Genomic DNA, 22,101 nt, shown 5'->3' on the forward strand with positions numbered 1-22,101 from the left:
ATTAAAGACCAAATATAAAATAAAAAAAGAAACGTGAAGGTATCATGTTGAATGAGATAAACCAGAAAGAGACAAGTATGATTGATTGCCTCATAGGTGGAGCTTAGGACTACTAGGGAAAACTGAAACTTGAGCTGGGTGTGGAGTATTACACCAAGCAAAAGACTCTGGGGAAGGAGGGAGAAAGGATGGGATGAAAGCATGAAAAAAAAGGGAGGGAACTGGGCAATGGTGCACCCAGTAAGTGCACATATTAGCATGCACAAGAACTCAGGTTCAAGTCCCCAGGCCCAGTCCCCACCTTTAGGAGGCCACTTCACAGGCAGTGAAATAGTGCTGCAGGTTTCTTTCTGTCTCTTTCCCTCGCTGTGTCCTCATCTCTCAATTTCTGTGTGCTATCCAATAAAATAAAATGAAAAAAAATAAGGCAGCTGGGAGTGGTGAATTTATAATGCCATCACCAAGCCCCGTCAATAACCCTGGTGGCAATATAAAAAGAAAAAAAAGAAAGAACAAGGAAGAAACAAGGACAGACCAGGAAAACACAGAGCACAAGTTGAACTAAGTGGAGTGTACTGCACTGAAGTAGAATACTGGGGGAGTGAGATGTAGGAGGGATAAAGAGAGCCTTGGCATCTTGGAATATCCATGTGTCAACAACCATACTGTAAACCATTACTCAAATAAAGTGGCAACAGGAAAAAAAAAAGCCTGTTTAATTGAAAAATAAAGTTGGGAGATTTCACACAAAGGTATACATTTTCAGCTTCTCCGGAATGAATAGAACAATAAGCTCAGCCCAGGTTTTGGTGCTTCCAGTTGAGTGCATGTATTACAGTGTGCAGGGACCTGAGTTCAAGTCCCCAGTCTCCACCTGCAGGGGGAAAGCTTCATGAGTAGTGGAGCAGGTGTCTCTCTTTCTCTCTCTCCTTCTCTGCTTCCCTTTCCTTCTCGATTTCTGTCTGTCTCTGTCCTATAAATAAGTAAATAAATAAGTAAAGTATTTGAAAAGAACAGTGACAAATTTAAGAGAATTTGATAACACTGGGGCTATTTTTTCTTTTAATTAATTAATCAATCAATTAATTTTGTATAGGTACAGAAATTGAGAGGGAAGGGAGATGAAAAGAGGGAGGAGAGGAAGACAGATACCTACATCACTGCTTCAACTCGTATGAAGCTTGCCCCATATGGGTGGGACCAGGGTCTTTGACCAATTTAGTGCATTACCACCCGGCCCTCTGAGGCTAGTTTTTCTTTACCTAGAAGATATTACCTGATATTGGGCAGTGATTGGTGGCTGTCTTCTATCGGCAAAATTCATTAGTTTATGTAGTACTGGGAATCAAACCCAGGAGCTCATGCATGCAAGGAATGTACTCTGTCCCTGAGCTACTCCCCTGTAGTCTGGGATGTTTGTGCACTTGCACTTGCCTGTTTGGTCTCTGTGCAAGTGCTTAAATTTTATTTTCTTAAGAAATATTTTTATTTATTTTAATGAGAGAGTTATAGAAATACAGAGATCCAAACTGGGAAATGTTATGCATGTACAAACTATTGTATTTACTGTTGAATGTAAAACATTAATTCCCCAATAAAGAAATAAAAAAAAAGAAATACAGAGATCAAGAGAAAAGGACCAAAGCGCTGCTCACGTCAGGTACTCAGTGGTGGTGCTTAGGACTGAACCTGTGACCTTGGAGCCTCAGACATGAAAGTCTCTTGCAGAATCATTGTTTCCCCAGCCTAAGAGTTTGAATTTTCAAGCAGTATTCTATCTCTTCTATGGCTTTAACCCTGTTGAAATGGAAATTATTATAATCATAAAAATTATGTATTTATGAGTTATGCATTATATATAAACTATAAAATCATAATTGAAAATATCAATTATGAAATTGACATTTAGGGGCTGGTAAATGGAACACCCAGTTGAGTACATTGGGTTCGAGCCCTCACTCCTCACCTACAGGGAGATGCTTCATGAGTCAGTGAAGCAAGGTCTGCAGGTGTCTCTGTCTCCCTACCCTCATCCCCCAGTACAAACAAAAAAAGGGGGAAAAAAGCCCCAGTAGTGGTAGATTCATTACCCTGGTGGTAATAAAAAAATTGCACTACAAGTTTCTGAGTCATCAACTATGTTTTCTTCATTAATTATTGAAGCAGACAGGTTACTGTATTTCTTCTCATTCTGTTTTTCTGGTTTCGAAAGCTGTTAGTGATAAAGCATTTGAGAAAACCTTCCAGCTCATCACACCCACAGTCCCTCTTGAACATTACAGTTAATTTTCAATTGGTCACTGTTTTTACTTAGGTTATAGTTTTAAAATTTGTTTTATTAGGGAAATAATGGTTTACAAGGCAAATGTTGTCACATGGGTACAGTGTCTTATCTTTCTGTAATAGGTGTATACACACCACTCCCACTAGCAATTCAGATGCTCCTCCAACCATTGAGAACTAGGGTCCCAAAGCCAACTTAACATCTGTCCTCTAGTCATCCCACCCTCATCCTTGGTCTTGGAGCCATAGACAATACCTAGTTCAAGTTTAAACCTGTTTTTCTCTTTTTCTTTCCCCCCCCACATTTTAAAAATTCCATCTATAAGTGGGTTCACTGCATATTCATCTTTCTGGCTTGTCTCACTTAGTATGACTTTTTAAAGTCCTATCCAAGATGAGGCAAAGGAGGGAATTTCATAATTCCTTAAAGCTGATTATTATGGGGGGGGAATAAAAAAAGCTGATTATTCCATTGTGTACATATACCACAGCTTAAAAAAATTTTATTATCTTTATTTATTTATTGGATAGAGACAGCCAGAAACTGAGAGGGAAGGGGGTGACAGGGAGAGAGACAGACACCTGCAGCACTGCTTCACCCCTTGTGAAGCTTTCCCCCTACAGGAGAGGACCAGGGGCTCGAACCTGGGTCCTTGTGCACTGTAACATGTGTGCTCAACCAGGCGCGCCTCCACTCAGCCTCCCACAGCTTTCTTAAACCACTCTTCTGTTGTTGGGCATCTGGTTGCTCCAAGCTTGGGCCATTACGGAGGTGTACATAGATCTCTTTTGATGTGTGACTTTGCTTCCTTTGGATAGATCTCCAGGAGAGAAACTGCAGGGCCATAGGGTAGCTCTACTTCTAAAGTTCTGAGCTGTCTCCAGATACTTTTCTCACAGGGGTTGAACCAGTTTATATTTCCACCACGGTGTAGAAGGCTCCCCCCCATCTTTGCCAGCACTCGTTTCTGTCCTTGCTGATGTATGACAGTCTCACTGGAGTAAAGTGGTATCTTTTCATTTGTTAGCCTTCATTTGCATCTCTGTGATCATCAGTGACTTTGAGCATGTTTCATATGTCTGCTGACCATCTGATACCTTCTTTGGTGATTATTATTCTGCCCATGTCTTCTTGACACTTTTTAATGGAGTTTGTTGTTGTTGTTGGGTTTTGTGAGTTCTTTATATATTAATACTTTAGTTATTAACCCTTTGATTTGTAGTATGCAAAGATCTTTTCCATTAGTGGCTGTGTGGTGGTATACCCACCGGAGTGCAAATATTACAATGCATAAGGGAACAGGGTTTAGATCCCTGAGTGGTGAAGTAATGCTGCAGATGTCTGTCTCCCTCATTCTCTTTGGTCCATTTGGAGGTGATATTTGGTGGTGGCTTCATTCTTCTGCATATTTTGACCTAGTTTTCCCAGCACCATTTGTTGAAGAGACTCTCCTTTCTCCATTTAATGGTTTTGTTTCTGTTGTTAAAGATTAGTTGTCTGTAGGTATAGGGGTTTATTTCTGGGTTTTCAGTTCTGCTATACTGCTCTTTCTGTCTATTTTTGTTTCAGTACTAGGCCGATTTGATTATAATAGCCCTGTCGCATGATTTGAGGTCAGGAAGTGTCATACTCTCATTCTTGGCTTTTTTTTTTTTTTTTTCTCTCTTCCTCTTTCAGAATTGCTTTGGCAACTTTGGCCATTTTCCGGTTCCAGAAAAAACTTTTGTAGCTTTTGTTCTAGCTTCTTGAAGACATCTTGTGGAACCTAGATAGGGATTACATCAAATCTGTGTATGGCTCTGGATAGGATGGACATTTTAGCAATGCTAATTCATCCTTTCTTTCTCTCTTTTTAAATTTATCATTATTTATTTATTGGATAAAGCAGCCAGAAATTGAGAGGGGAGGGGGTGATAGGGAGAAAGACAGAGACACAACTGCAGTACTGTTTCACCACTTGCAAAGCTTTCTCTCTGCAGGTGGGGACCAGGGGCTTCAACCCAGGTCCTTATGCACTGTGATATGTGCACTCAACCATGTGTGTCAACACCTGGTCCCCCTTTCTCTCTCTCCTTTCTTTCCTTCGTTCCTTCCTTCTTTCCTTCCTCCCTCCCTCTCTTTTTGCCACTAGAGTTATTATATAAGATTTTCTTACTATATTAGATGACTGACATCTTAAACAATCGAAAATTCTATGGAAGCTGTCTTTTTGCAATATGTGGTGTATATGTCAAGTAGGTTGCTATCAATTTAAATTAGAGTTACAATAGCTATTGTATATATAGCCTATAACTTCTTTATCCAGTCATCTATCATAATGCATTTAGGTTGTTTCTGGCTATTGTGAATGATGAAGCTATTAACACAGAAGTGTATGTATCTCCACATTTCTCCTTCTGTGTCATTTGAGTATATACCCAGGACTGCTGCAACCAAAAAAGATGAGATTTTATTATTTGGAACAAAAATGAGTGGAATTGGAGGTAATTATGCTAAGTGAAATAAGTAAAGAGGTAAAAAACAACTACTGTGTGGTTTTGTTCACATGTGGCATATAGATGACTAAAACAGAGGAATTTGGAGAAAAAAAAGAGAGACTAAAGAAGATAACCAAAGCACAAGGATCTGTTTAAGGATCCTGGTTCAAGTCCCCGGCTCCCCACCTGCAGGGGAGTCGCTTCACAGGCGGTGAAGCAGGTCTGCAGGTGTCTGTCTTTCTCTCCTCCTCTCTGTCTTCCCCTCCTCTCTCCATTTCTCTCTGTTCTATCCAACAACAATGGCATCAATAATAACTACAACAATAAAAAACAACAAGGGCAAGAAGAAAAGGAATAAATAAATAAATTTTAAAAAATGGAAAAACTTCATGAAAAGGACATACATCTAATTGGTGAGGAATCACATTGAAAATTAGGTGATTTAAATCAGATATTCCTAATTCTGGTTTCAGGAAGAGAATGAGTCAATAGAGAGGTTGGCATTTTAGATGAGAATGCACATCACATATATTTTTGTCCTAAGGTGCATTTTCATGTGTTTAAATATAAAGAAACAGAGGTGCGATTTCAGATTACCATTGACTGCCTGAATATTCACCAAGTCAGGCAATTTGTGGTTTTTTTCTTCTTACAGGGAGAGCTTCTGTGAGAGTTTTCAACCCACTGTACCTGGTTGAAAGAACAGGGTTTCCCCTTTATTGAAGGGGTTGGCTGGGTGTAGGCAGAAAATTGGGAAAAAAGTGATTTGATAGAAATGGCTTGAGGTTGTAACTTTCAATTTTCTTAGTTTTCGTTTCTCCCTGAGACCTTTGAGTTTATTGTACCTATAAAAAGGCGAGAAGGCAGGTTGGTAATAAGCTTGGCAGCCTTCATTCTTCACTTCTGCCATGTAGGGTTCTATTTTTCAATATTTTAAGGCTCAGCTATTTCAAAGGGTGAATCTATTTAGGGGTCACTTAATTTTTGTCTTTTGGAATAACTATGTGAGCAGGTTGTACAATTTTTAAATTTTTATTTGAATTTTTTAATTTGTGATTAATAGTAGGTTACAAGATTGTAAGATTACAGTGTATGGTTCCACACTGCACCCACAGGAAGTTCTATATTCCCACCCCCTAAGTCCTAAAGATAACCACCATAGTTCTCACAAATCTTAGAAACAGCTTGATTGCTTCTGTTTTTTTTTCCAAGTTCATGTGTATCAGATCTCTAGATTCCACATCTGAGTGAAGCCATCTAGTAATTGTCTTTCATCTCTTTACTTATTTCACTAAGCGTAGTCACTTCCAATTGCATCCATTTTTATCCCAAAGGACACAATATCATCTTTCTTGATTGCAGGGTAGTTTTCCATGGAATATATATCCCATAATTTCTTTAGCCAGTCATCTGATGATGAGCATTTAGGCTGCTTCCACTCTCGCTATTGTGAGTAATGCAGCTTTGAACATAGGGTGCACATGTCTTTTCTAATTAGTGTTTGAGAGTCCACTGGATAAATGCTTAAGTGTGGTATTACAGAATCATAGGGTACTCCCATTTTTACTTGTTTTTTAAAAATTATTTATTTATTTTCCCTTTTGTTGCCCTTGTTTTGTTGTTGTTGTTGTAGTAGTAATTATTATTGCTCTTGTTGTTGATGTCATCATTGTTAGATAGGACAGAGAAATGGAGAGAGGAGGGGAAGACAGAGAGGGGGAGAGAAAGATAGACACCTGCAGACCTGCTTCACTGCCTGTGAAGGATCCCCCTGCTGGGGGCTCGAACTGGGATCATTATACAGGTACTTGCGCTTCGTGCCATGTGAGCTTAACCCGCTGAGCTACCGCCCAACTCCCCCAGTTTTACTTGTCTAAGGACTCTCCATATAATCTTCCAAAGGGGTTACACCAGTTTGCATTCCCACTAACACTGTAGCTAAGTCCCCCCTCCCCCCCCCGTCACCTCTCCAACACCTGTCATTTCTGGGTTTGTTGATGCAAGCCATTCTCTTAAGTGTGAGATGTTATTTCAGTGTAGTTTTACTTCACATTTCTCTAATGATAAGTGAAGTGGAGCATTTATTCATGTGTTTGTGGGCCATGTGTATCTCTTCTCTCATCTTTAGAACACTGTTTAGTTCTTTGGTCCACATTATAATTGGATTATAATTGATTCTTTTGTAAATATGTACCACTTCTGTATAGATGTTTGATATCAGTTACTTGTTGGATGTGTGAGTCCAAATATATTTTCTCATTTACTGGGTTGCCTGGTTATCCTTGTGTAATGTGCCTTGTGTAGAAGCTTTTGTTTCATGTAATCTCATTTATGTACTTTCGTTTTCATTTTCCATGCCAAGGGGGCTGAGTACATATTTGATATGAAGGTCTACAAAGTTCCACTAACATTTTCTTCTATAAATTTTAGAGTTTTTGGTCTAGTATCTATATCTTTAATCCATTTTGATTTGACATTGGTATATGATGTTTCAAACTCCTTGAGAGGCTGCTTCTGTCACGTATTTCTCCTCTTACAGAGAAATTCCTATCACTCGCCCAAGCTGGTTTCCGCCCAGGAAGATCTACCTGTGAACAAGCCCTGTCCCTCTCAACTTACATTGAAAATGGATTCCAGAAGAATTTAAAGACGGGTGCTGTCTTTGTTGATCTCACAGCAGCCTATGACACGGTCTGGCACCGTGGTCTCCTAGTCAAGATCTCAAGATGCCTGCCTCCATGGGTGGCCAACACTATATCGTTTCTTCTCCAAAACAGAAGATTCCGGGTGCATCTGGGTGACAAGTCTAGCAGATGGAGACTTGTCTCAAGTGGCCTCCCCCAGGGCTCTGTTCTGGCTCCTACGCTATTTAATATTTACATCAATAACCTCCCAGAAACTTCTTCAAGGAAGTTCATCTACGCCGATGACATCTGCTGTGCAACTCAGGCATCCAAGTTTGACATCCTCGAGGAAACACTCACGAAAGACATGTCTCTGATATCTGATGACTGTAAAAAATGGCGACTAATCCCTAGCACTGCAAAAACGGTATCATCTGTTTTCCATCTACACCATGCCTCGGCCTCGCGTGAGCTTAATGTGCAGCTTGGCGATACGAGAATCTGGCATGAAGCCCAGCCAGTCTATCTTGGCGTTACTCTCGATCGCACCCTGTCATTTCACGAACATCTCATAAAAACTGCAGCAAAGGTGGGCGCGAGGAATAACATCATTGCAAGACTGGCCAGCTCCTCATGGGGCGCAAGCGCTTCCACACTACGATCATCATCTCTGGCATTATGCTATTCCACTACAGAATACTGTGCCCCGGTATGGTTCCGTAGCCCCCATGTCCACTTGGTCAATTCCAAATTGTATTCCTCCATGAGGATAATTTCTGGAACCATCTGTTCCACCCCAGTCCCATGGCTGCCAGTTCTTAGCAACATCGTCCCGCCAGATATTCGTCGGGATGCGGCATCATCTAAGTTCATTTCCCACATCTACGCTCGACCGGACCTGCCAATATACGCGGATATCTTCGCCCACCCTGTTCAACGCTTGACGTCTCGTCATCCAATCTGGTCTCCTATGCCTACACTGAACTTCTCTGTTCCAGACTCTTGGAAACAGAGTTGGCAGTCAGCTGAGGTCAAGACCAAACACCTCATCACAGACCCCTGCAAGCGTCAACCCGGCTTTGACCTAGCACGTTATGATTGGGCCCTCCTCAATCGCTATCGAACAGGCCATGGCCGGTGCGCCGCTATGTTCCATCGCTGGGGAGCCAGAGACGACCCGAACTGCCCCTGCGGCTCCAGACAGACTATGACCCACATAGTCAACGACTGCCGCCTCTCCAGATTCAAAGAAGGTCTCGAAACTTGACATCAGGCTCAACTTGACGCTGTTGACTGGCTACGGAAGAAGGGCAAACGCTAGAAGAAGAATGATGTTAGGTGGTGGTCTAGTTTCACTTTTCTACATGTGGCTCTCCAGTTTTCCCAGCACCACTTGTTGAAGAGACCTTCTTTACCCCACTGAATGGTTTGGGCCCCTTTATCATATATTAGGCATTTGTATATGTGTGAGCTTATTTCTGGGCTTTTTATTTTGCTCCATTGATCCAAGTCTCTATTTGTATTCCAGTACCATGCTATTTTGATTACTATTGCTTTGTAGTATAAACTGAAGTTGGGGAGCATGATACCTCCATATTTTTCCTTTTTATTAGAAGTGCTTTGGCAATATGTAGTCTTATGTGGTTCTCCACACATTTAAAAAATATTTATTTATTTATTCCCTTTTTGTTGCCCTTGTTGTTTTATTGTTGTAGTTGTTGTTGTTATTGATGTCGTTGTTGTTGGATAGGACAGAGAGAAATGGAGATAGGAAGAGAAGACAGAGAGGGGGAGAGAAAGACATCTGCAGACTGGGTGCATATGTGCCTTCCAATTAATGTTTTGTATACTTTGGATAAATGCCTAAGTGTGGTATTGCTGGATCATAAGATACTTCCATATTTATTTACTTAAGGACTCTCCATACAGTTTTCCAAAGGGGTTGCACTAGTTTGCATTCCCACTTAGCACTGTTGCAGAGTAAGAAGTGGGTGTGCTTTTGATAGGAAAGATTCCTAGCTTTTGTGAACATTGATACTACCTTGACCTTCAAATTTTAGACTTACAAATTTATCTTTTTTCCAGATATCATTCTGTTCATCTAGTGGTTATATTATTTCAAGCAAAAGATACTCATTTTTGTTTGCCTCCAGAGTTATCTCTGGGGCTCAGTGCCTGCACGACGAATCCACTACTCCTGGAGGCCATTTTTCCCCTTTTGTTGCTCTTGTTTATCATTGTTTCTGTCATTATAATTGTTGTTATTGCTGTCGTTGTTGCTGGATAGGACAGAGAGAAATCGAGATAGGAGGGAGAGAAAGACACCTTGGACCTGCTTCACCGCCCATAAAGTGACCCCCCTGTAGGTGGGGAACTGGAGGCTCCAACCGGGATCCTTCCGCCAGTCCTTGCACTTCGTGCCATGTGTGCTTAACCTGTTGAGCTACCATCTGGCCCCCACTCACTTTTAAGATTTAAGAATACTGCTCATGGGACTGGGACATAACTATTATCTGGCCTAGTATATGACTAGCCATTTACAATGTCCTGGGTTTGATCCCTTGTACCACCTGGGAGCACCATAGGTGATGGAGTGGTGCTGTGGTGTCCTTCCATCTCTCTGGCTATAGTTTCCTTTCCCCCTTTTCTTTCACTCTTTCTAAAATAAAATTATGAAGAAGTTGATTCTGGGATGCCACTTAACAGTGTTGTGGTACAGGCATGAGACCCTGGGCTCTCTCTCTAGTGTCACATAATAAAGTGATATTGTTCAGTCCTTAAAATATGTGTAGAAAGGAAAGGGACAGCACACAAGAGTAGGGGAGGCAACATCAGTCACATGGAGAGAAATCCACTGTGACTTTGTAAGAAAGTACTACTCTGTTGGTGAAAGGTTAACAGATACTGGTAGATGGGAAGGGGAAGACATATTGGGTTGTCGGAAAAACCTGTCACGACTTTTTGACAGCCCAGTAGAAATCAATACTTTCTTCACATGTGTTCTGACACTTAATATCCTTAACAGTTTTGAGAGGTGAGAATTATTAACCCTGTCTTGTATCCAGAAGGAAGTCAATTCACAGAAATGGAACAACTGATCTTAGTTCCAGTGGCTGATAACAGAGCCAGAATTTGAATCCCATTGGATCCCAAGGTGATTCTTCACTCTCCCCATAACTTGAAGCATCTTTGCAAAATGCATGTTTCCAGCTTGGTGCTCTATTCCATACAGCTGGGCTTTTCTTGTGTCTCCAGGTCAGATTTCATTACAGACTGAACTCTGTCGTCACACTGCCACTTCATACCTACCTATCATTCTCAGTTCTTACTGAAGTTCTGTACCCTACTCTAAGGGCTTCATCTCTTGCTCCTGTTTCATAATTTCTTTGAGCCTGTATTTCAGTTCTTATGCTCTAGGACTGGGTCATTGCTTATGCATATTTATGGGAGAGGGATTAATGGTTTACAGTGAATGCACTTGTTGAGACGTGTATCGTTTCTCAGTTTTCTGAAACATGTTCTTAGGGTCACTGGTTTTAACTGAAGTTTTGCTCCTTACCACCCATTCCCATGTGTGATTATACTCCTGAAATTGTGCTGAAGGCCAGTACCCAATTTCTTGTCAACTGTGCTGATCTCCCTTCTTGTGAAGTGGGCTGCCCTATTCACTTTCCCTTGCTGACTTTTCCTGATGGAAAACTAGGACAGGTGTTATGTCCCTGAGTTGTCACCCTTCCACAAGTACACCAGATTTGTATGAAATTCAAAGTAAATAAGCAAAAGAACCTCAACTTGCATTCATTTAGCATTAGTTTTATTAAGGCATTTTTAGGGATATGTCAGTAAGGCAGCTATCACTTTTGTAATATCAACATTAGGAAAACCAGTTATGATGACTAATCTTATCTACTCATTTAAAAAAAGGTGGTATGTTCAACTAGGTTGGTGAAGCAAGCCAAGTACTAAAGAATAAATACAAGAAGTATTAAAGAATAGACACAAAATGTGTTATCTTGTGGTAATGTTCATTTGTAAACCTTATAACTTCAAGATTCTAAACATGCTATTTGTGGGAATAGTATTATTATAAAGATCAGTTATACCTATCGCATGGTCATTCTACCTGGAAAGGAAATTGTACCAATATTTGCAGAAATGCTCTTGGCATCATTTTTACTCATGCATAGGCAAATAGGTCATTCATGCTGTCTTAATTTTCACTTGCTTTGTTATAAAATACTGATGCAAATAAGAGAAAAAAAAAGAAAACACTTGTTTCTGTGTAGACTGGTTTAGCCAGTGGGAAGTCGAAGCTGGGGGTGAGAGAGGGTGCTGGTGGAAACCCTGACTGGGGTGCCTGAGCAGAGATGCCAGCTCATTGACCTGCCTGAGCTCAACAGAATGCTGGAAGCTGAGGTTCAGAAGTCCTTGGATATGGCCGGGAAGGAGAGAGAGGGTGCGACGGGCCGCTCCAGCAGAAGAGCAGCAGGAAGGATCAGGGAACTCTGAAGGCGACCGACCACCTGGTGGGTCAGGAGTCGGCGTAGGGAGAACAGAACACCACACTCTGCTGGAGGGGGAATCTGAGCTCAGTTTTTATTCATCCAGTTAGAGTTTATATATCTTTCAGTCTTACATAAACAATATCTGAAACAGAAAGTAAAGCTCATTTCTTGATTAGATGGCCTTGCGGTTTTACACAGAAATGACGTGCTTTAGAGGGTGATGCATTTCTGAGTAATAGGCTTAGCAGATAGTATTTTATGTAGAGTTTTAACATATTTCATAAGAGGGGGTGAGTAAGTATTACTAAGAATTTTTCCTAAAACTTTATGTATTTGATGACCCATAACTTCGTCCACCTCATTTCCTGTTCATCTGTATCTAACCTGGGAACAGGGACTGTTCATCCCCGATTACGCGGCATCATTACCATGTACATAATGAAAACAATAATCAGAGTTTCCAATTTAGATCTGCTCAGGATGCCAAGACCCACTCCCAGAATTCTTCTTCCTTGAAGAGAATTTTCCTGGTTGCTGACCCTGTCAGACCGTCGTTCTGAAGTTGAGTGGGGCGTGGCAAGAGGGGCTCTGAAAGTTGGCAGCCTAGGGGACTCCTAAGGATCAATGCCATGATAGAGATTCTTCGATACAGTAGCTGCAGGAGGAATGCGTAGGAGGGATCAGGGGCTGGGTTAACTGTACGGATTGCTCAGGACACCGGAAGAGCTCCTGACAGCCACCACATTCCAAGGAGCTTCTCCAGATCTCTGGGGGTGTCAGTAACATAGGCCAGCTGTCTACTAGCCTGGAGTGGACCAGGGCCTTAAGTCGGCTGTGACCTCTGCCCTCTACTTTGAGCTGTAGTTCCTCCAACTTCGCTTGCTGAGCACGGATGTCACCTCCTCCACCTACAGATAGAATGGACTCCAGACCACACCCAGAGCTGGGGATTTGACAGTCACAGGACATCTGGTTCCTCTCACTGGCAGGGAAATACATGAACTGAAGAGGCATTCTGAGTGGGTGTTGAGAAGAGCTCTGGAGTTAGTAGAGGGGCAAGGTGTGAGAGGTTGGAGGAAGGGTGGGCAGGCAGTCTGATGGACAGCAATGGGGTTTTCATTTTTTAAAAGATTTCTTGTGTTTAGAGGCCAGGCAGGGGCACACCTGGTTAAGTGCACACATTACAGTGTGCAAGGATGCAGGTTCAAGCCCCAGGTCTCCACCTGCAGGGGGAAAGCTTCATGAGTGGTGCAGCAGGGCTGCAGTTGTCTTTCTGTCTCTCTCCCTCTCTGTCTCCCCCTCCCCTCTCAATTCCTCTCGGTCTCTATCCAATAATAAATAAATATTAAAAAAGATGTATTGTGTTTAGTAACAACATTTCAAAATGCTGATCCCTTTTAGAGACACCTTCAGAAATAATGTTCTACAGCTGTCTGGGCATACGTTGGCTTAGTGCAGTGGTACCTGGAATTAATCATCATCTGTCCTTCCACATACACGTGCGTACACTCCCTCGGGCCTTGTTAACCTCATCTCTTGCTCAAAGTTTTCCTGTCTTTGACTCTTTTGCTTTTGAAATATTGCACAGATTATTATTGCGATTGTTGTCATTTATTATTATTTGGCCTGGACTGTTTCACCTAGTTCTCTTTGATTGGTAACTTAGCCTCCTGCTTTGTGTCTCAGTTTGGTTTACCTTTTTCTTTCTCCCCAAATACTTGCTTCCCAAGTCTGGAATATGTACTATTCCTAGGAAGACTTCCAGAGAAATACTTTTTCTTCTTCCACTAGAGTAAACATGATGCTATAGAGTAATTTCTTTTTTTATCTTTATTTATTTATTTTGAATAGAGACAGAGAAATTGTGAGGGGAAGGAGAAATAGTGCCGGGGAGAGACAGAGAGACACCTGCAGACCTGCTTCACCACTCATGAAGCTTTCCCTCTGCAGGTGGGAGCCAGGGGCTTGAACGTGGATCCTTGAGCACTGTAATGTGTGCCCTTAACCAGGTGCGCCACCGCCTGGCCCTGAGTAATTCCTTTTTATCTTTTCTTTTTATTATTGATTTACAAAATTTATGAGACAACAGGTTATAATTCCACACAATTCCCACCACCAGGGTTCTGTGTCCCTGTTCCCTCCATTGGAAAGTGCAGTAGTTCATGCAAGGTCAGAGACATGGGCTGGCTATTATCTCTTTTTTTTTAATTTTCAAAATTATCTTTATTTATTTATTGGATAGAGATAGCCAAAATTAAGAAGAAAGAGGAGATAGAAAGGGAGAGAGGCAGAGACACCTGCAGCACTGCTTCACCACTCTCAAAGCTCAACCAGGTACACCACCACCTGCCAACTATTATATTTATAATTATCTATATATATATATATTTGCCCATTGTTTCTGTGGTCCTGCTTTTTTATCTTTTCTTACCTTCCTTCTTTCCCTCCCTCTCTTCTTTCCCTTTCCTTCCTCCCTTTTTCGTTTTCATGTCCAACAGTAGGTTACAAGATTGTAAGATTACAGGGAATAGTTTCACACCACACTCACCGCCAAGGTTCTGTGTCCCCACACTCCCACCCCCAAGTTCTCTATCTCTTTCTTTCCTTTTAAAATTTTCATTGAGAGAGATAAAAAGGTAAAGACACAGAGGGAGATAGATAGATAGATAGATAGATAGGTAGATAGATAGATAGATAGATAGATATACCAGAACACTGCTCATCTCTGGCTTATGGTGGTGCTGAGGATTTAACCTGGAACCTCAATACCTCAGGCACGAAAGTTTTTTGCATAGCCAGTAACTTCCTTCCTTCCTTCCTTCCTTCCTTCCTTCCTTCCTTCCTTCCTTCCTTCCTTTTTCCTTCTTTATTCTGGGGCTCAGTTTCTGCATGATGACTCTGTTGTTCTTGGTGGCTTAATTTTATTAATTTTTTCTTTTCTGATAGAGACAGAGATTAATAGAGAGGGTGAGAGAGTGGGAAAGAGAGAGGAGTTACCACACTTCTCTACCAGCCATGAAGTTGTCCTCTGCAGGTGGGGCCAGAGGGCTTGAACCCACATCCCTTGCACATGGTAATGTATGTGTTCTACTATGTGTACCACGCCTGCCCCCTATGCAGTAATTCCTATTTGCTCATCATACTTGACCGTGAGTCTTGTACATTTATGAAATCACAAAAACACAGGCATGTTTGCTGAGTTAATACACGGATATGCATGAGAGACTCAAAGATTCTAGTCAACATTTCCTGTGGGAGGAAAAAATAAAAGATGGAACATGGAATAAAATACTTAGTACCTGAAGGTAGAGTTTATAATCACTGCTTTTACTTGAAGTAAAAAGACATATACGAATTCATATTTCCTCTGATCTTAGACAATTTGGTTCCATTCTCTGAATGTTAATCCATAAAATTGAAACATTTAATCATAAAATCACTCATGTAGTTTAATCCCTGATTAAAAAAAATGGAAATTAGAGGACGAGAGAAGTTGACTTGTTCTAGAAAGATAATGAGGGGCTGCCTTGTGACTTTCAGGCACTGCATATGACTTAAGTACCCACAGGAAGGCTGACATTATTCTCTCAATGCAGACACTTCCCAGTTCCCAACATAGGTGCTACAGGAGTGGACAGAATTCTTTTAGGTGAGGAGATAATCACTTTGGTACATCTGGGGCACTGGTGAGCAGCAAAGAGTTACTAACTAACTGTGCGGGAGTGATCTACTTAATCCCTGGGAAAAATCTGGCAAATGTTGTGTTGCCTATGGTGAGGCGAAATGTTTATTGTGCTTTTATTTGGAGGAAGGGAATAGCAGCCTGGCTTTCCCTGTGGCCTCTTCTTTCTGGAGCTCGTTAAGTAATGACTTCAGTTACATAACTCATGTCCTCACCTGACTTACACAGGTTCAGGGACTCCCTTGAGAAACTTCTGTAACAGCAGTTCACTTTTGTTCATCTGTGCGCAGACAATTTTTTCCTGACTCAAACATTTTGGAACTGTAGTGTGGTATTTTAAGGCCTCCCTGAACTGCAAACTTTATTTTGAACAATTCAAACCACTTGTATGTTCTTTTTTAGACCAAGGATGTTAAAAAAGCACACCAATGTGGTTCTCTCTCTCTCTGTCTTCTTTTTTAAAATATTTATTTTCCCTTTTGTTGTTTTATCATTGTTGTGGTTATTATTATTCTTGTTATTGATGTCATTGTTGTTGGATAGGATAGAGTACCAGTCTTCCTTGGATGGCAGAGGAGGATAACCCAGCCTCCTTTCAGAGAGTGGGGCATTTCTTACCATTGCTAATTTACAGTGCGTGCAAGGTCCTGGAGAGGCCCACAAAAGGGCTAATGATGATGTTCCTAAAGAGGTGATGAGGTGGCCTAGTATTGGCCAAAATGACCATTATGAAGTGAGCCAGTCTCTTGCCTCTGAAAGCCACCTGCCATCTCTTCCTCACCCCCCCACAGACTTTTACTAGCTGCAGTTGCATATTGGAAATAACCAAACTCAAGAATTAGGGACTCTTAGTGAGACCTGTGGATTTTTCTAATAGTTTTAACTTTATTTATTTATTTATTTAAAATATAATTTTTATTATCTTTTTTGAAGAAGGAAGAAAGGAAGGACAATAGCTGACCTTGTGGGAATTGACCCAACAACCAAGGTCTTGTCCATTTTCCTTTATTTTCCTCCCTCTATCCTTTATTTTCCTTCCTTCCTTCCTTCCTTTCACTTTTCTTTTCTTTTCCTTTTTTTCTTTTCCTTCTTTCTTTTCTTTCTTTTTTTTTTTTGCCTCCAGAGTTATTGCTGGGGCTCAGAGCTGGTACTATGAACCCACTGTTCCTGGCAGCCAGTTTTTTCTATTTCATTGAACAGGACAAAGAGAAATTGAGAGAGGAGGAGGAGAGGGATAGGGAGAGAGAAAGATAGACACCTGCAGACCTGCTTCACCACTTACGAAGCTTCTCCCCTGCAGGTGGGGATCAGGGGCTCAAACCTAGATCCTTGCGTCTGTCCTTGCGCTTTGTACTATGTGCACTTAACCTGGTGCACCACCATCCAGCCCCCTTCCTTTTCTTTCTTCACAACAGTTTGAGAACTAAGGTAGTGAGTGTGTATTAAAAACACACTTTTTGTCTGGTGAGATCTGTCTGCTGGGATTGTCTTCTTTATGATATCTTTTGGCCTCAAAAGATTTACTAAGGGATAAAGAATATATAATCACAGATAGTGATGCACTATCTGTTATTATAATTTCTTTATTCTCCTTTTAGTCTTTTGGTTGCAAGTAGACCAAAGTCTTCCTTAGTAATAATGCCTTGCTTTCCTGTGAGAGAACTGCCCTCTGTTAGTGCATGGTGTTGCCGGGCTGCTTGCCTTTCAGGTTCCCTTCTCTCTCCATGGAGTCCAAACAAGACTGAACTTTCTGCTGTCTGCTCCAGGGGGCTGACATGCTACCTGCCCCTGGAAATCGAGTTCTTTGTTTCTGTTGAGTGAGTGATTAGAGGACACAGAGCGTAGTTGAACCTCATTCATCTGGGGAGCAGCGACAGTGGCACCGTGGCAGCACCAGCAGGCTTGCTGAGCCCCCCTCTTCCTGGCTTCAAGGCTCCCCTGGGCTGCTGCAGGTGCTAAGTGGGCTCCTCGGGGCTCCTGTTGGTGCTCTGACATCCTCCACCCATGTGCTTGCTTTTGATGAGGTTGGTCAATATCGATTCTCTTGCTTATTCTTGAGGTCTCTGTTGCATGTATTCAAATGTAGTGGCCTAAAATGAACTCCACTTCCATTTATCCACAAAGCTTTGTAAGGAATTGGCCTTGTACTCTCACCAGTGTCTGTTGCTTGTTCTGATTAGTTTCATTAAATTAATGCTCTCTACAGCAGTACCTGTTAGGAAATACAGCCCTACAAGAACAGGAAATGAATTTCTGTCTTTGGAATTCAGTCTGGGAGAGGATGTGGTCTTATGTTTATGTCATAAAGACATGGAGATTTTCCCATTTCAAATTCCCACAACGCGTATGTACCTCCCTCCCATCGCCAGGAAGAACAGCAGACACTGCTGATCTGCTTCTCTGATAAATGTGGTGATTTTCCAACACGAAGAGCTCTGTGTTATCAAGGCACAGTTAGCTGTTCCTTTGTAAGGGCTGTAAAAGTGGCCCCTGACTGCTCAAGAGGATGTCTCTTTACCAGGATTACTTATCAACAAAGGTGAAAGAAAACAAGGATCTCTCTCTCTCTCTGTCTCTCTCCCTCTCTCTGTTTTGCATATACCAACAGGAATGCACTTATCAGTGGGACAATTAGAATGGGAAACACCTCTGCGACTTGCTCCCCAGAGCACAAGTTCAAGTTTCATTTCAGATGTGAGGGCGATCTGTCTGAGACATCTGTCACCCCATTGATTGCTAGGGTTGATTCGGCTGATCTGACTGGCTAGGCGGGTGTCCCCTTCCTCCCTCACCGCTCCATGTGCGCACACTCAGTCGAAGAGGACGGCCAATAGAGACGGATGGGTCTTTGGTAGAGGGTGTACAAGTAACTGTGTTCCCCTGCTAGGACCTCTAAACAAGCTCTCAAGTTTCGTTTCTTGCAAATGTAATTAGTAATTTAGTGAGGGGGTAAGGTGAGAGGTGTAATTAAGGTGTAATTACTAAATTACATTTAGTAATTTAGTGAGGGGGTAAGGTGAGAGGTTGAAATGAAATAGCACGCTTTCCACCTCAAGAGTGGTGCTATTTGAGACAAGTTCACTCTATTATCTTCCCCGGGGAATTTTGAGTCTGTCCAGGATTACTGCATTTGAAAACAAAAAGAGATCTGAGAAATCACTTCTGTGTATCTATCTCATTTCATCTGTGAAGAAACTGGAGTCCAGGAAGGTTATGTGAACTAGCTAAATTGACTTAGTTGGTTACTATTTTCACCTCTTAAAAACTGGGTGATGCCTGCTATTAACAAGCTCTTCTCTGTTGGTTGCTAAGTGGAAGGTTTTGTGTTTTGTCATTGCCTTGTATGGTGAATGGTTTGGAAATATTTGTTAGCTGGATGGACTTTTCTAGAAATAGAATATGAGTAATGTTCTTAACCTCTTCTGGAAATTTGCTGTGGAAATAAAGCTGTTAGACCTTGCAATTCCAATTTACCTTTTTTTTCACTGGAGTTTGTTTTTAAATTAGTAATTTATAGGATTACAAGATAATAGGAGTATAGTTCTACACCAGCGTTCTGTGTCTCCCCCCACAACAGTAACCACCATAGTTCTCCCAAGGTCTTAGCTATGAGTTGAATATATATATTTACTTCAATCTTATATTTCACTTCTCTGTAGTCTCCATGTGAGTGACATCATCCTGTAGCTGCCTTTACTTCTTTACTTCACTAAGAACAATTATTCATTTTATTCCCCACAATGTAGTCTGTTTTAATTGTTGAGTAGTACTCCACTGAGTATATGTTCCATGGCTGCTGCTTCTGCTTCTTCTTCTTGTATTTATAAGATTCAGATGAGTGATTTTTAGTCCATTGTTAAAGGCTCCCCCACACTTACGCTATAAAAGTATTCCTAATGGGTCTCTACTGTCCCCAGATACTTAAAACTTTTAATCATGAAAATGAAAAGGCACATGTTAGAGAAGCATGTGGGCCATCCATGCAAAGATGGCAGACCCTGTGTAGAAGCTAGTGCTCATTTTTATTCACTTCTGAGGTCCTGTCTTTACTTCTTTTCTAAGCTATACACCTATTACAACTTCTGGGTTTTCTTCCCTTTTCCCTCTTTCCTTTCAAGTAAGGGAAACAAGGTCTGACTTCCTCAGGTGTTCTCCAAATTCTCTTCTCTCTCACTGATGTTATAAAAACAAAGATTCTTGGTCACAAAAGTTCTAGGTCCCAGTGGAACTGGGGTTCAGGGCCATCTGGTCATTTTCCCCTGTTATTTCTCCTCTCTGAGAGTATGGATCAAAATTCTTTTTGGAGTGCAGAATGAAGGAATTCTGACTTCTGCAACTGCTTCTCCACTAGACATTTATGTTGACTTGTCGATCCATACCTCCAGCCTATCTCTTTCTTTCCATAGTAGGTAGGGTAGGGGTCTGGAGATGTGAGGTTAAGAGAGAAGTTGGCAAGGTCATCTGTTCAGGGAGGTCAGGTGGGGTCACAGTAGCATCTGGAATTTGGTAGCTGAGAGATATACACCAGATTTTTTTCAAAGTTGTGCTAAGTTAACTTTTGAGTATTCAGTTGTGGCTCATTAAGAAATGCATATCTGAGCTCTATACCAGGTTCCTAGTGTATAGCTCCTAAAACCCCTGGAATCTGTGAATGATCAGTGTCTTGTGTGTCCTAAAGAGATAGCTTCAAAATAAATGTCATTTGCTCAAGTAATCAGGGCATAATGGAGGGTTGGGATTTTTAGTCCAAACCCCACCTTATGTGGAGATAAGAGGGGCTGGGGAGGGAGGCGATTTAGTCAGTTATGACTACATGATGGAACTTCCACGGAACTTCATGAACATCTTGCTTTAGAGATAGTCTGTGATGGTGGCCATAGGGAGGTTCTGGGAAAGTGGTGTCTGAAAGAAACCATGGAAGCCCTCTACCCTCATTCTTCAAGATGCTCTACCACGCCTCCCTTCCACCCGACTGTTCTGAGTTGTAGCCTTTCTGGTAAATATGAACCATGAGAAGAGTGTTTCCACTGAATTGTGTAAGCCATTCCAATAGATTACTAAAGCTGAAAGGGTGTTGAAGGGTGGAAGCCCTTGATTTTGAAGTCCAGGTCTTTAGAAGTGTCCAAAGCTCCTAGGAGGACTGAGCCGTTTAACACCAGGAGTCTAATACCAACTCTGGATCAAACTGAACTTCAGGACATGCTGTTGAAATTTGGAGAGTTAGGGTTGGTTGATGTGAGAAGAAGCCCCACACAATTGGTGCAAGAAGTATCATGGCATAACTAGTGCAGATCCAGTCCCATTTATGATGCTTTAGGGCAGTTTCCTAGTGGAAGAAAGAACTTCCTGGGGAAAATTCCTGTAAAATAAAAATTCTTTTAATGTTCCTAGTAATATTTATCCATTTAGAGATTTTGGTTATCAGAAATAATGTTTTCTTGGAGCAGATTGTACATAATGATATAGCCAGCAACCACCAGGATTTATTAAGTGTTTGCTATCTGTCAGGCATGATGCCGGACGCCAAGCGCCAGGTATGAATCATTTCATGTGATACTCACAGCAACTTCATGAGGAAGGTAGTTTCACAGATGAGAAAACTAAGACTCAGAGAAGTCAGACAATTTGCCTCATATCCCAGTTAGAAGGGAGTGGAGCTGAAACTCTTGGGACAAATGGCACAACTAAGACAAGCTGTGACCATTTCTCTTCTTGGGTTTTGGGAGTAATGCAATTTAAAAGGATGGTGGATTGTTAGGGCCTTTCAAGAATGAAATGCATGCAGCCAGATGCTACATTGTCCTGGTGGATAGTGGGCAGTGCATCACATACTCTGGAAGGATCTGGAAGGAACGGGACTCCCCCTTGAACCCTAAGCTTAGTCTATCCCAGGAGAAATGGGCTATATAGTGCTGTTTATTTGTTCATCCTTTTACTTACTTCTCTGTTGCCCTTTACTTGTTTTATTTCATTTGGGCTTTGCATTCCTAGACATTAATTATAGTCTTGATCTGAATTGCTTCATACACCAGTGTGCATGGTTTCTCACTGGTGAAGGCACACCTACTGCATTTGGAGTGTCACTCATTTCCTGACTTAATTTTTAAAAATTATATGTAATTCTTTACTGGATAGAGGCATTCAGAAATCAAGAGGGAAGGGGATATAGAGACGAAGAGAGGCAGAGGGACAACTGCAGCCCTGCTTCACCACTTGCAAAGCTTTCCCTCTGCAGGTGGGGGCCAGGGGCTCAAGCCCAGGTCCTTGTGCATTGTAACATGTGAGCTCAGTCAGGTTCACCACCATCGGCTCTCCCCCCCTCCACGTTTTTTAAACCTGAAGAGAATCCTCAGTCATCCTTCACCTTATTTTATTTTATTTAATTTATTATTATTATTATTTGCCTCCAGGGGCTCAGTGCCTGCACCACAAATCCACTGCTCCTGGAAGCTATTTTCCCCCCTTTTGTTGCCCCTGTTGTGGTTATTATTATTATTGACATTTTTGTTGTTGGATAGGACAGAGAGAA

The 22,101-nt window shown here is 41.6% G+C and overlaps 1 long non-coding RNA gene across 1 annotated transcript in view; it reads left to right on the plus strand.

Annotated features, from left to right (window-relative positions):
• The window catches only part of LOC132535310 (uncharacterized), a 902,180-nt gene that overhangs the window by 38,249 nt on the left and 841,830 nt on the right, over nucleotides 1-22,101 (plus strand). The window lies entirely within an intron of this gene.

This window comes from Erinaceus europaeus, chromosome 21, assembly GCF_950295315.1.
Source record: "Erinaceus europaeus chromosome 21, mEriEur2.1, whole genome shotgun sequence".
In the NCBI taxonomy this organism is placed as follows: Eukaryota; Metazoa; Chordata; class Mammalia; order Eulipotyphla; family Erinaceidae; genus Erinaceus; species Erinaceus europaeus.